General features: G+C 45.2%; 1 long non-coding RNA gene across 2 annotated transcripts in view; it reads right to left on the bottom strand.

Annotated features, from left to right (window-relative positions):
* LOC128656565 (uncharacterized) overlaps positions 1 to 13,921 on the bottom strand; it is a 327,667-nt gene that overhangs the window by 190,015 nt on the left and 123,731 nt on the right. For both annotated transcript variants that reach the window (XR_008402029.1, XR_008402030.1), the window contains exon 3: positions 7,955 to 8,109. This is a non-coding gene — a long non-coding RNA (uncharacterized LOC128656565). The remainder of the gene's footprint in view (positions 1 to 7,954; positions 8,110 to 13,921) is intronic.

Here is a 13,921-nt window from a genome sequence, read left to right as displayed (position 1 = left end):
ACGTTGCCATGGTAAACATGTTTCAACTCTAAGGGCGGACCAGGGACAAGGCTCCGTGGGCGTTTCCAATACTCACCAATGACTGATAATAATCAAAAAAGGGGAGGGGTGAAATCAGATGATTTACACCCCAACATAGAGACTAATAAGGAGGTTGCTGGCTAAAGCTGAAGGAATAACTACTGTGGTTATTATTAAAGCATACAACTACTGTTGGACTCCATATGCAATACCCCCAATTTTGAATTTCTGAGGTGAAATTGGATCTGTTGAGAAACATTGGAAACTGGATTGCTGTTTATTTGGTAATGTATACAAGGTTTTTGGTAAGATAAATTATATGCATAGTCACTACAGTAAAATTACAATTGGAAGATTGGAAAACACAAATTGGGTTTTTAAATTGGTAGTCACAGCCTATATATTGTTTAAATCTGTATCTGATTGGCTAAGTAACTCATCTGTGCAAGTTCTGATATTGTAATTTAATATTGTATTAGGATAAATTACAGTTAAATAGCAGAATATATATATTATCCTATTGTTTATAAGCACTGTTTAGAACTGTACTGCTTGGATGTTAAAGGTTTTTAGTCCCATTGTGTTAACTAAATAAAAGGCTATTTGTAAATAAGGCTGATTTGTGAAGGTATATTTTTCTGGGTTTTATAAGAGGGATAGCATATCTTAATAGTTGGTTTTAACTTTATCATTTATTTTATATTCCTTTTATTGCAAATATATTTCAAAAATGTTCATGGATATTAACTAAATAAAAGAGTTCAGGTAATTATATTAATTTTGTTGTCTTAGTAGATGCATGTTGATTAAGGGTTTCTAGTTTTAAGGATAATTATTAAGTATATTGTGTTGTAACCCTGCCATAAGCTGATATATTATTTGGAGAGCACTACTTAGATTTTCATAAATACAGGGAGTGCAGAATTATTAGGCAAATGAGTATTTTGACCACATCATCCTCTTTATGCATGTTGTCTTACTCCAAGCTGTATAGGCTTGAAAGCCTACTACCAATTAAGCATATTAGGTGATGTGCATCTCTGTAATGAGAAGGGGTGTGGTCTAATGACATCAACACCCTATATCAGGTGTGCATAATTATTAGGCAACTTCCTTTCCTTTGGCAAAATGGGTCAAAAGAAGGACTTGACAGGCTCAGAAAAGACAAAAATAGTGAGATATCTTGCAGAGGGATGCAGCACTCTTAAAATTGCAAAGCTTCTGAAGCGTGATCATCGAACAATCAAGCGTTTCATTCAAAATAGTCAACAGGGTCGCAAGAAGCGTGTGGAAAAACCAAGGCACAAAATAACTGCCCATGAACTGAGAAAAGTCAAGCGTGCAGCTGCCAAGATACCACTTGCCACCAGTTTGGCCATATTTCAGAGCTGCAACATTACTGGAGTGCCCAAAAGCACAAGGTGTGCAATACTCAGAGACATGGCCAAGGTAAGAAAGGCTGAAAGACGACCACCACTGAACAAGACACATAAGCTGAAACGTCAAGACTGGGCCAAGAAATATCTCAAGACTGATTTTTCTAAGGTTTTATGGACTGATGAAATGAGAGTGAGTCTTGATGGGCCAGATGGATGGGCCCGTGGCTGGATTGGTAAAGGGCAGAGAGCTCCAGTCCGACTCAGACGCCAGCAAGGTGGAGGTGGAGTACTGGTTTGGGCTGGTGTCATCAAAGATGAGCTTGTGGGGCCTTTTCGAGTTGAGGATGGAGTCAAGCTCAACTCCCAGTCCTACTGCCAGTTTCTGGAAGACACCTTCTTCAAGCAGTGGTGCAGGAAGAAGTCTGCATCCTTCAAGAAAAACATGATTTTCATGCAGGACAATGCTCCATCACACGCGTCCAAGTACTCCACAGCGTGGCTGGCAAGAAAGGGGATAAAAGAAGAAAATCTAATGACATGGCCTCCTTGTTCACCTGATCTGAACCCCATTGAGAACCTGTGGTCCATCATCAAATGGGAGATTTACAAGGAGGGAAAACAGTACACCTCTCTGAACAGTTCTGGGAGGCTGTGGTTGCTGCTGCACGCAATGTTGATGGTGAACAGATCAAAACACTGACAGAATCCATGGATGGCAGGCTTTTGAGTGTCCTTGCAAAGAAAGGTGGCTATATTGGTCACTAATTTGTTTTTGTTTTGTTTTTGAATGTCAGAAATGTATATTTGTGAATGTTGAGATGTTATATTGGTTTCACTGGTAAAAATAAATAATTGAAATGGGTACATATTTGTTTTTTGTTAAGTTGCCTAATAATTATGCACAGTAATAGTCACCTGCACACACAGATATCCCCCTAAAATAGCTATAACTAAAAACAAACTAAAAACTACTTCCAAAACTATTCAGCTTTGATATTAATGAGTTTTTTGGGTTCATTGAGAACATGGTTGTTGTTCAATAATAAAATTAATCCTCAAAAATACAACTTGCCTAATAATTCTGCACTTCCTGTATACTGACAATTGCGTAATCTGTGGTGCAAAATTTAAATGCAATTATGTGCACTAAAAGGTGCAAAATTTATGGCACAAAAATAAAGCAATATACAGTATATATATATATATATATATATATATATATATATATATATATATATATATACACACCTAAACTATATGTACACTCCCCAATGTCACCGCTTGACAAGTAGTCCTGTTTGTCGAATGCAAGTTGCTGAGACTGATGGTTAGCCCTGCCTGTTGTATACAGTGTTAGCCCTGCCTGTGTTGCAAAGTGGTGTTTGTGATTATTTAACCCTGTCTATGACAGATTGACAGGCAGTGGTGGGATTGGTAACCCCTGGCTGTAATAGTGCCAACCACAGTCAGCCTTCTGAGTACCAGTTTACAGCAATATCTGTGTCAGTAAGCTTTCATAATACCAGTAAGCCATAAGCATACCAGTTACAGTAAGTACCAGTTTATAGCATTCAGTGTTCCGTATTCCATAGTGTGCCAGCTCAAGTATATTTTCTCAATACCATTTTACCGAAATAACTGAGACCGGCACAGTATGCCTTACAGTAATCTAAGTGTGCCATCTATCAAAACAAGTTAACAGTAACCATATGAGCTCACTGCATGCCTTGGGCATATCTCCATACTCTAGTTAGTTTCTACGTCAGTGTGTGTGTAAAAATCTCTTTGTCTTTGACTATATTTTGGTGTTTATATCATGTATCAATTTTGGCTTCATGATGATGTAATGTAGTGCTCGGTTTGGTTTACATTGTAGTGGAAGGAGAATTTGGAGGGGGAGATGTAATTTCATTCTCAATTTCTTGAGACATGTAAGTGCATTAAATGTTTTAATTGCTTCCATTTTCCTTTATAAACTCAAAGAAAACAAAATAAGTTAATGGATTAATCAAAGAAAAAAAAATATATGTTTCTTTCTCTTTCTGATATAATATATACAAAACATTCAATAAAAGGGGGTATAAATAGGCACTGTCTTAGCTATCTAGAAAGCATATGAAAGGGGCACACAAGTCAAAATGAAACTTTCATGGTTCAGATAGAGCATTCAATTTTGTGAGAATTTTCAATTTACTTTGATCATCACATTTACCTACGTAAGTAGGTAAGGAGCAATAATGCACTTCTAGGATCTAGCTGGTGATTGGTGGCTATGCACATACACCTCTTGTCATTGGCTCACCAAATTTATTCAGCTAGCTCCCAGTAGACAATTGCTGCTTTGAAGCTGACTAACTATGCGTTTCACACCTTTGTAGGGGTTAAATATCTTTTTGCATATTCTCTTTTTAATAAAAGTTAACTATCTAGACAGACAGCAAGACCCACAGCAGCCTTTAACAATACTATTTAGATTTTTTTTTACTTTGCATACTTTTTGCAGTATTAGCCACCACAACTAAAATGAAAACACAAACCAGATGATAGTGCTAAAGATTTCCTCACAACGCTAGCCCACACACTATCTGTAATCCCTTAAGCCGTTGTGAACAATATTCTCCCACTCTGTCATCAAACAAGACGGAGGCAAACATTATTAACCTGTTGATTTCATAGGTCTGGAAGCCCAAGACATTATGATATAGATATAAAAACATATTCATGTGTATGAATGTAGTTATAAGTTGCTTTACATTTGTATTTATAGCTGTACTCATAGGCGTCCGCAGAAATTTTTCCAGAGGGGGGCAAAAAAAATAAACTGCCCTAAGCATAATAATATTAGTGGCAACATATGAAGCAGACAGAGTTGCTTGTTGTACACATGAGCTGCACATTATTTTAAACATCGTAACTTATTGGTGTCAAAAATCACTCAAGTAAGTGCTTATACTTAGATATAAGATAGTGCTTGAGAAATTCAATTCCCAAAACTCTAAAACTAGGGCTGCAATATGGTGAGAAAACATTTTATTTACATTATATATATTTACATTTAAATATATATAAAAAGATAGAAAGTCCGGTACACTCTTGCAAGCACACAGCTAGACTAAAAGCAAAATGGAAGTTAGTTACAAAGTTTAGCCAAATGGTGATAGGCTAGGCCCACGTCAAGATTCCTTCTTCCCCGGGTCTCTAGCCTACAACCACATAATACATGCTCTTAATCAGACACACTAAGATAAATACATTAGATATATACACTCATCGGCCACTTTATTAGGTAGACCTGTTCAATTGCTTGGTAACACAAATTGCTAATCAGCCAATAACATGGCAGCAACTTAATGCATTTAGGCATATAGATGTGGTGAAGATGACTTGCTGAAGTTCAAACCATATCAGAATGGGGAAGAAAGGGGATATAAGTGAATTTGAACGTGGCATGGTTGTTGGGGCCAGACGGGCTGGTCTGAGTATTTAAAAAACTGCTGATCTACTGGGATTTTCACGCACAACCATCTCAAGGGTTTACAGAGAATGGTCTGAAAAAGAGAAAATATCCAGTGAGCGCCATTTGTGTGGACAGCAATGTCTTGTTGATGTCAGAGGTCAGAGGAGAATAGGCAGACTGGCTCAAGATGATAGAAAGGCAACAGTAACCCAAATAACCACTCGTTACAATCAAGGTATGTAGAATACCATCTCTGAATGCACAAAACGTCGAACCTTGAAGCATATGGGCTACAGCAGCAGAAGACCTCACCAGGTGCCACTCCTGTCAGCTAAGAACAGGAAACCGAGGCTACAATTCGCACAGGCTCACCAAAATTGGACAATAGAAGATTGTAAAAACATTGCCTAGTCTGATGAGCATTGATTTTAGCTGCGACATTGAGATGGTAGGGTCATAATTTGGCATAAACAACATGAAAGCATAGATCCATCCTGCCTTGTATCAACAGTTCAGGCTGGTGGTGTAATGGTGTGGGGGATATTTTCTTGGCACACTTCGGGCCCGTTAGTACCAATTGAGCATTGTTTAAATTCCACAATCTACCAGAGTACTGTTGCTGACCATGTCCCTCCCTTTATGACTACAGTGTACCCATCTTCTGATGGCTACTTCCAGCTAGATAATGCGCCATATCACAAAGCTCAAATCATCTCAAACCAGTTTCTTGAACAGGACAAGGAGTTCAATTTTTTCCAATGGCCTCCACAGTCAACAGATCTCAAGCTAATAGAGCACCTTTGGGATGTGGTGGAACGGGAGATTATCATGATGGATGTGCAGCCGAAAAATCTGCAGCAACTGCGTGATGCTATCATGTCAATATGGACCAAAATCTCTGAGGAATGTTTCCAATACCTTGTTGAATCTATGCCACGAAGAATTAAGGCGGTTCTGAAGGCAAGGGCGGTGAGTGTGTAATATATATATATATATATATATATATATATATATATATATATATATATATATATATATAACAATTAAATAATTTGCTTACCAAAATAGTAGCAAGGATTTGCCAGCTATATGTGCAAGTAATAGTTTAGATAACATACATGCTATTCCATCCCTTTCCATGCCCCTGTAGCCCCATTTGTGCAAAATATACATCCAAATGAGACATCAGCTCAGCTGTATGCTCTAATGAGAGATCAGGTCACAAGCATGGCTGCACGGCCTAAATTAGATATCTGAACAGATGTATGGTCTTAGCAGCCCCCTTTATTGCTGCTATATGCCCAGATAAGAACTTATATTGTTTAACTCTTGCAAGCCGCCACTTTATGCCAGCTCTGTGCCCAATAAGATCTGAGATCAGATACAGTGTCTCTATGGACCCATCATACCACCTATATACCAAAATTTGAGTTCAGATCAGAGGCATAACCCCTGAATTTTCTTCATACTCGATATAGGCCCAAATTAAATTTTAGATCATGTACACTTCCCTTGTAGCCCCCAGCATCCTCTTACTCTACTCAGTCAGGCCCAGGAGTCTTGGGCACACAGGTAGATGTACTGGCTTCTTTAAAAAAAATCCCAATCTAAACACTGCAACCCAGTTCTGCAATATATGCTTATTACAACACACATAATGCACGTTTGCTCACACATAAACACACTCTCACATACACGAATAAACACACTCTTCCTCTCATACAGAAACTCACACTTTTTCTAACACACAACACACTCTTTTCTGACATACAAATAAACAAATTCATACTATGATACACATACACACACACACACACACACACACATCAAGACACACAAAATCACACTCATTCTGACACACACACAAACTCACACTCTTGCTCACACACATTCAGGAATAAACACACACTCATACACAAACGGGAACAAACACACATACTTGCTCACTCACACACAAACAGAAACAAACTTACACACTTGCTTACAGTGACACACACATACATATAAAACCCACTTTAACATAAATATAGAAACATTGACACTTACATGTCAGTTGCTGTCATTCTACCTCCTACAGCACAACTCCAGGGGCTGGATTTCATTCTGAGCATTAACCGATTTTCACACCTGTTCTGCACCTCCATTCCCTCAGCAGCATTTAGAAGCACAAGCCACTCCCGTTTTTGTTATTCACTCTATAGGAACTTCAGAATAAGGGAACAAGCAGACTGTGCTAAAACAGCCCTGGAAAAGCAGCTGTGTCACAATCGGTACAGCTGCAATGTGAGGTAAAATATATATATATATATATATATATATATATAAATAAACAGTTTGGCAGTCATTGGGACCTATGTACCTGTACCACCAATGGCCCTAATAATATTGTCTACAGTGACCTGGAGAAAATGCTGTGTGCTTGCAAATTCCAGGTTGGGGGTTGCCCCCTCTTCTTCAAACCATGGGTCGGGACCCATCACTGGGTCGCAACACCATGTTTACTGGGTCGCGACTTATGTGTGTGTTATGAGAGTGTGTGTGTTGTATGAAAGTATGTGGTGTGAGTGTGTGTTATATGAATGAGTCTGTAGTGTGTGTTGTATGAGAGTGTGTGTGGTATGTGTGTTGTATAAGAGTGTGTGGGTGGGTGTTATTACATTTTACAACACTTTCAAGTTTGACTATAATTAGGAATAAAGTATGCACACATTTTTAGTCATTTTGCCAAAAATTGCAGCTATCTTGTTCTATATTACTTCAGAAATTTTCAGACCAAGCATAAAAAAAAGGGTCATGAAGTTATGTGGTATTATGGCACTGGGTCTTGGTAAAAAAAAGTTTGAAGAACCCTGGTATATACCAGAAATAAAATACAATAACGTTTACAAAGCTAGTGCATTTCTGAATTGCTATTTGTAATGTTTTATTATCCAGATACACAAACATGAAAACTTAAATGCCACATCTGGATTTAAACTACATTCCCACTACGACCTAGTGGGAATGAAACGTATTAAGGGCTGTGGCCTTGCAAGGATAGGAATGTAAAGAAAAGATGGAGCTGCAACAATGTTGCAGCTTAAGGGGAGTGACTCACCTAGGGATTTAAGAACTGATGTTCTGGAAAGTTCTGCCTCTTTCCTCCGGTTTTCTGCAAGAAGTTCTGAGTTGATGTCAGCATGAATCGTGCCAGACGAGTATCTGTCCCCCCTAGGAGGTTCAGGGATGGGTCCCCGGGTGGTAGTAGGGCTCCTGCAAAGGAGAAGAGAGTGATTAGTGAGTAGAGTCCCCTTCCCACGCAGGAGGGCATGATCCCATGTGGCCAGTGTTCTAAGGCCCCCTCTCCAGCCCCCCCAGGCTCTCCCTCATTATATGAGGTTGCAGAGTCGAGTGGGGAAGAGACTGAGGTGGGGGAGGTAGTGGATAGGCAGGAGGAGGAAGAGTTTGAGGAGGCCTCAGGCCCTGGGCCTAGTGGCGCAGGGCTGGAGGCCTCTCAGGTGGAGGTGTCCCCTATGCTGAGCAGTGGCTCGGTGCAGGGCATGCAGACCTTGCCAGCTGAGGCGGCAGCGGGGGTGATGTCCCTCCTGCAGGCCTTAGTGGTGGCAGTTACGCCCGGGGGTCCGGTAGGCTTTGGGCCTGTTTTTGGGCCTAGTACAGGAGTGGGCCTCGGGCCTAGTTCTGGGCTTGGGATTGGGCCCTCTTTGGGGTCTGGAGGAGGTGTGGAGTTCGGAGGGCGTGGCCCTCAGCCAGGGCTTGGTTCGGGGCCTATGTGGCCTGGGTCTGGGCCCGGAGCAGTGTCAGGATGGCAGGCGGGGGCTGGTGTGGGTTCCGGTTCAGGGCAGGGTCGGCCTAGTGCCGGTGCTCACCTGGCCCCGGCGTGGGAGTGTGGCAGCAGTTTGGTTGGACCTTTGGGCCTGGCTGGGCGGCCGGAGCCGGGTAGGTCTATAGCCAGCTGCAGCCCATACGAGGTGGCTTCAGGTGTAGGCCTCCCAGTAACTGCGTGCGCGAGTGTCACGCGTCATGGCCCCGTCCCTTCTGGTAATGCACTTCTGGTGCGGCATCCGGAACAGGAAACACCCCTTGCGAGGCCGCGGCAGTGATCGCGGTCGCAGCTGGAGGCAAGCAGTGAGCAGGAGCGGGTCCTCGCATGTTGCCCGGACAGGTAGGTCGGGGGTACCGGGGCCGAGGACCGGCCCTGCTGGAGGTGTTGGGGGCAGTATGTTTGGTCCGGCGAGTGATGGGTCAGTGTTGCACCAACAGAGACATTTGGAATTGGGTGGCAATACTGTTAGACAAGTGTCCGGGGGTGGCATGCAGGTGATGGCTCCGCAGGATAGGAGAGTACAAGGTGTGCAGGGCATGCAGCAGCAGGGACATTTGGATTTTGAATTTGGTGGTAATACTGTTGGGCCAGTGTCTGGGGGTGGCATGCAAGAGATGGTTTTACATGACAGGAGAGGACAGGGTGTGCAGGGTCCCAGTGCGGCTCAGCGGGTGCCTGTGGGTTCCGGTGGGGGTATGAATGTGGGGCTTCCAGGGCAGCTAGGGGGCCCACAAGGGCAGGTAATGCAGCCAGCAGGGCAGCAGGTTATCCCACCAGCGCTGCTGCAGTTACTGTCTTTACGTGTCAGGTTCACTGTCTTTATGGGCATCTGAAAACTAAGACTGTGCAGCGAATACAGGCAGGCAAGTTTGTTAATGTGTTCGAACTGTCAGTAGAAGCACCGAGGCAGAAGGAGAGGAGTAAAGATGGTACAGGCTCAAAGAAGTTTAAGCGCCCGGATACGTACTTGGAATGGCTTCGCTGTTTCAGAGTTCTGGGCGCATATTAATTTGGATAAGCACCCTGATCAGATGCAGGCAGTCATCAAATACATGGATACAATTGACTGAATCTGTCAGAGGTACAAGGAGGGGGCATGTTGCGATTACGATGACGAGTATGGCAGAAAAATGGTGGGGAACCACCTTTTGAATTTCGGTACGACGATATGCACCTGTGGGCTAGGCTGGGTCTACCTCCCCCCCGGGCTCTCCGGCAGGGGTGCAGAGGTCCTTTGCCAAGGTTCGGCTTAAGGGGTGTGAGTGTTGGAAGTTCCAGGACCGGCAGTGTGATAGGGGCACAGCGTGCTCCTTTCGTCAAATCTGCAAGTTCTGCGGTGGGGGTCACCCAGGTTGTGAGTGTAAATGGCGAGACCTCGGGGCAGACAGAGGGCAGGCTAAGGGAGGAGCTGGGGTGATGAGCGTCCACCCCGCTGAGGGTGGGCGTTCTTGAGCTTTGGCTACAGTTATACCCGGACCGCCAGGCAGCAGGGGTGCTGCTGGTGGGGTTGTGGGAGGGTTTTCGGATCCCCATCATGACTTACATGAGGGGGTCGGCAACCCACTGCAATCTGAAGTCGGTTAAGGAGTATCCAGAGGTGGTGCGGGAGAAACTTATGAAGGAAGTGCGTCTCGGTAGAATGGTGGGTCCCTTTGCAGAGTTACCAATGGTAGATTTGGTTGTGTCTCCCTTGGGGGTGGTACCCAAGAAAGAGCCAGGCAAGTTTTGGCTGATTCAGCACCTGTCCTACCCAGCAGGTGCATCGTTCAACGATACCATTGATCCCTAACTGGCTTCAGTGCACTACCAGTCCTTCGACCGGGCACTTGAGGTGGTGTTGCGGGCAGGGAAGGGGGCTGAGTTGGCAAAAGTCGACATTGAGTCGGCATTTAGGTTGCTGCCATTGCACCCCACGTCCTTTCGGTTAATGGGGTATAATTACAAGGGGAGTATTTCGTGGACAGATGTTTGCCCATGGGATGTTCCCTGTCGTGCGCATTATTCGAGATGTTCAGTTCCTTCCTGCACTGGGCGGTGATCACGGTGTCAGAGGATTATGCGGTAGCGCATTATCTGGATGATTTCCTCTTGGTGGGCTCACCAGGCTCAGGGAGTTGCGCCAGATTGATGGGTACCATGCGTTTCATGATTGCCAAGTTTGGGGTTCCGCTTGCAGAGGATAAAACGCAGGGGCCGTGTATGCGCCTGATGTATCTCGGCATAGAAATCGACACGGAGGCTGCACTGTGTCGTCTGCTGAGTGATAAGGTCCTTAAGCTCCTGGAAGTGGTTAGGTTGGCTACTGCGGGGGAATGGTTGCAGAAGAAAGAGCTGCAGTCATTATTGGGGATGTTGAACTTTGCCTGTAGGGTTATACCCATGGGTAGGGTATTCAACAGGCGGATGGAAGGGTGTCTGGGACCGGCGAGGTCTGGCAGGGTACGGATTTCCAGGGATATTGTGGAGGATCTGCAGGTGTGGGATAAGTTCCTGACAGACTTCAATGGGGTCCGGCTGTGGCCTAGGCAGTGGGTCACCAGTCAAGAGCTGCAGCTCTTCACTGACGCGGCTGGGGCATCCGGCTTCGGGGCTTTCTTTGAGATAGAGTGGTGTGCGGGGCCTTGGCTAGTGGAGTGGCATGTGCAAGGGCTTATGAGAAACCTGACTTTGCTTGAGCTATTCCCTATCGTGGTGGCGGTAGAATTATGGGCCGATCGCTTCAAGGATAGGGTAGTTACGTTCTGGTCTGATAACCTGAGCGTGGTGTATGTCGTTAATAACCTGTCGGTGGCCTCTCCAATGTTAGTGCATTATTTGCGTGTTTTGGTATTGCGTTGCCTCCGCAGCAATATTCAATTCTCTGCGCGTCACGTGCCGGGAGTGGATAACGTGGTGGCAGATGCTTTATCGCGCTTCCAGTGGGATCAGTTTAGGAAGCTAGTGCCAGAAACTGCGGCAGTGGGGTTGACCTGTCCTCCTCCTCTCTGACAGCTGGCGGACCTGGGGGAGCCATTTTGTCATTAGTGGGTACGGCTCTAGCCCGGGCAACTTGGGCGGCCTACGTGTCATGCTTGGGATAAATTCTGCAGGAACCGGCAGGTTTCTGTGTGGGATGGGTCTCAGGTAATGTTGCTGGAATGGTTATCCGTGCTCAAAAGGCAAGGGATGTGCAAAGCGGCTGTGCAGGCACGTTTGGCAGCCCTTACATACTTCTATAAGCTCGTAGGTGGTCCTGATCCGGCAGGGTCGTTTCTCGTGAAACAGATAGCGTGAGGTTGGGGTCGCACTGAAATTAAAGTTCCAGACTTGTGGGAACCTATAACCAGCGAGAGGCTGGAGCGGCTTTTGCTTGGACTGGGGGGGGGGTGTTCATCCCCCTATGAGGTCACACTGTTTAGGGCAGCATTTGTGCTGGCGTTTGCAGGCGCATTGCGCGTGAGTGAACTGGTAGCACCGGCAGCTAGGATATCAGGAAAAGGTGTTCTGCATCAGCACGTTAGGGTGTATGAGTCAGCAGTTCTACTGTTTGTCCCCCGGTCTAAAACGGACCAGGAGGGTAAGGGTGTTTGACTCTGACTGGGAAAGGTGGGGGTGTAGCCTGCCCAGTTCGGGTGTTGAGTTCTTAGGGGTGTGTCCCATAGGTGGGAATCAATTGTTGGTACACAAGGATGGTTCATCGCTGTCGGTCTACCAGTTCAAAAAGGTGTTGAAAACAGTGGCAGGCAGCGTGGGTATGAAGCCAAATAGCATAGGGACGCATTAATTTAGGGTTGGCGCAGCCACGTCCGCAGTGGCAAAAGGGCAGTCGGCAGCTGACATTAAGCGACTAGGCTGGTGGCGCTCGAATAGATATAGGCTGTACGTTAGGACATTGCAGCAATAGATGCGTGGACGGGGCAATGTAAGGCTAGCAAGTTAATGTTACTGTTCAGGTTGCTGCTGCGGTTCGAGTTTAGTAAGTTTATTGTTGATGTTTCAGGTTCTGCTGCTGCTGTTTGAGTTTGGATTGTGGGACATTCTTATGTCCATTGGGCTGCCATTCGGGCTGCCACTTCAGTTGGGGGGCAACAATTGGGTTTCCCTACGGCCATGGCGTCTCTTAGATGGTTAGGCAGGAGAGGCATGCGCTGGCGCGAGCTCCCAATGCTTTTGCAGAATATGCAGCGATGCTGGGGTAGGCCCCAGATAATTGTGTTGCACCTGTGGGGGAATGATGTGGGTGATATTCCGGTGTTGGATCTCATCAAAATCATGCAAGCAGACATTGCGTGGCTACGTACCTGGTCCCCGGGGGTCCGTGTAGGGTGGTCCAATATGGTGACCAGGCTGCATTGGAGGCACCTAGGTTCGTTGGGTGCCGGTTACAGGATTAGAAAAAAGATTAATAGAGAAGTGGGGAAGACGGTTTGCGGGTCGCAACAGTTTGTGGTTAAGCACCCTAACCTGTTGACCGATCAGAAGGCGTTGTATCGCCCTGATGGCGTGCATCTCTCTGATGTGGGTCTGGACCTATTTTTAGGTAATTTGAGAGAGGTGTTGGGCGCACAACTTTAAGTTGTGCGGGCAGTGGCGGCAAGAGTCTCTTGTAGATAGGGTGGCGAGAGGTAGTGGCCTAAATTTGAAGCCTTGGGGTGGAGTGATTGGTCAGGCTTGAGAAAAGGCGACGTCACTAGGTCCGGGCCTAGGGTGCCTTTTCCTCGCAGGTAGGCAGACTGAAAAAATCATCCTAACCCCCTTGACTAACACCTGATGGGGCGGAGTCATCCAAGGGACTCCATCATATCCCGAATTAAAATTGGGCCGCTCCCTCCCAAAGTAGGAGTTATGGATAGGGACTCATGCGCGCCGGCATATTTACATATGCTGTTGGTTACTAAGTAACCTGCTAGTGTGAGCATGCGCACTAGCTGTTTGAATAAATGCGACCTGCGGGTCTTCCTCCCAACTTGGTGTTGTGTCTTTATTTCAGGGAATAAGAGGGGAGTAATAAAGTATGGTTAGGTGCGTGTCACTTTACTGGTATCCTGAAGTAGGTCATTCAGTCCTTATGATTGTTAGACTGCTATTCTAACCACAAATCCATGCTGCCCCACTATTCTAGAACCCACAGGGCCAGTACACAAAGGGCCAGATTACAAGTGGAGCACTAAATATCACTTTGATGAAGGCCGAAACGATCGTATGGGGTTGCAGTGTTCCTTGTTCAGAGAGGAATTGCCTGGTATTTTGGTGCTGGACTGA

This window comes from Bombina bombina, chromosome 4, assembly GCF_027579735.1.
Source record: "Bombina bombina isolate aBomBom1 chromosome 4, aBomBom1.pri, whole genome shotgun sequence".
NCBI lineage: Eukaryota > Metazoa > Chordata > Amphibia > Anura > Bombinatoridae > Bombina > Bombina bombina.
Note: the sequence above shows the minus strand (reverse complement) of the source record. Positions and strands in the feature narration are given on the sequence as shown.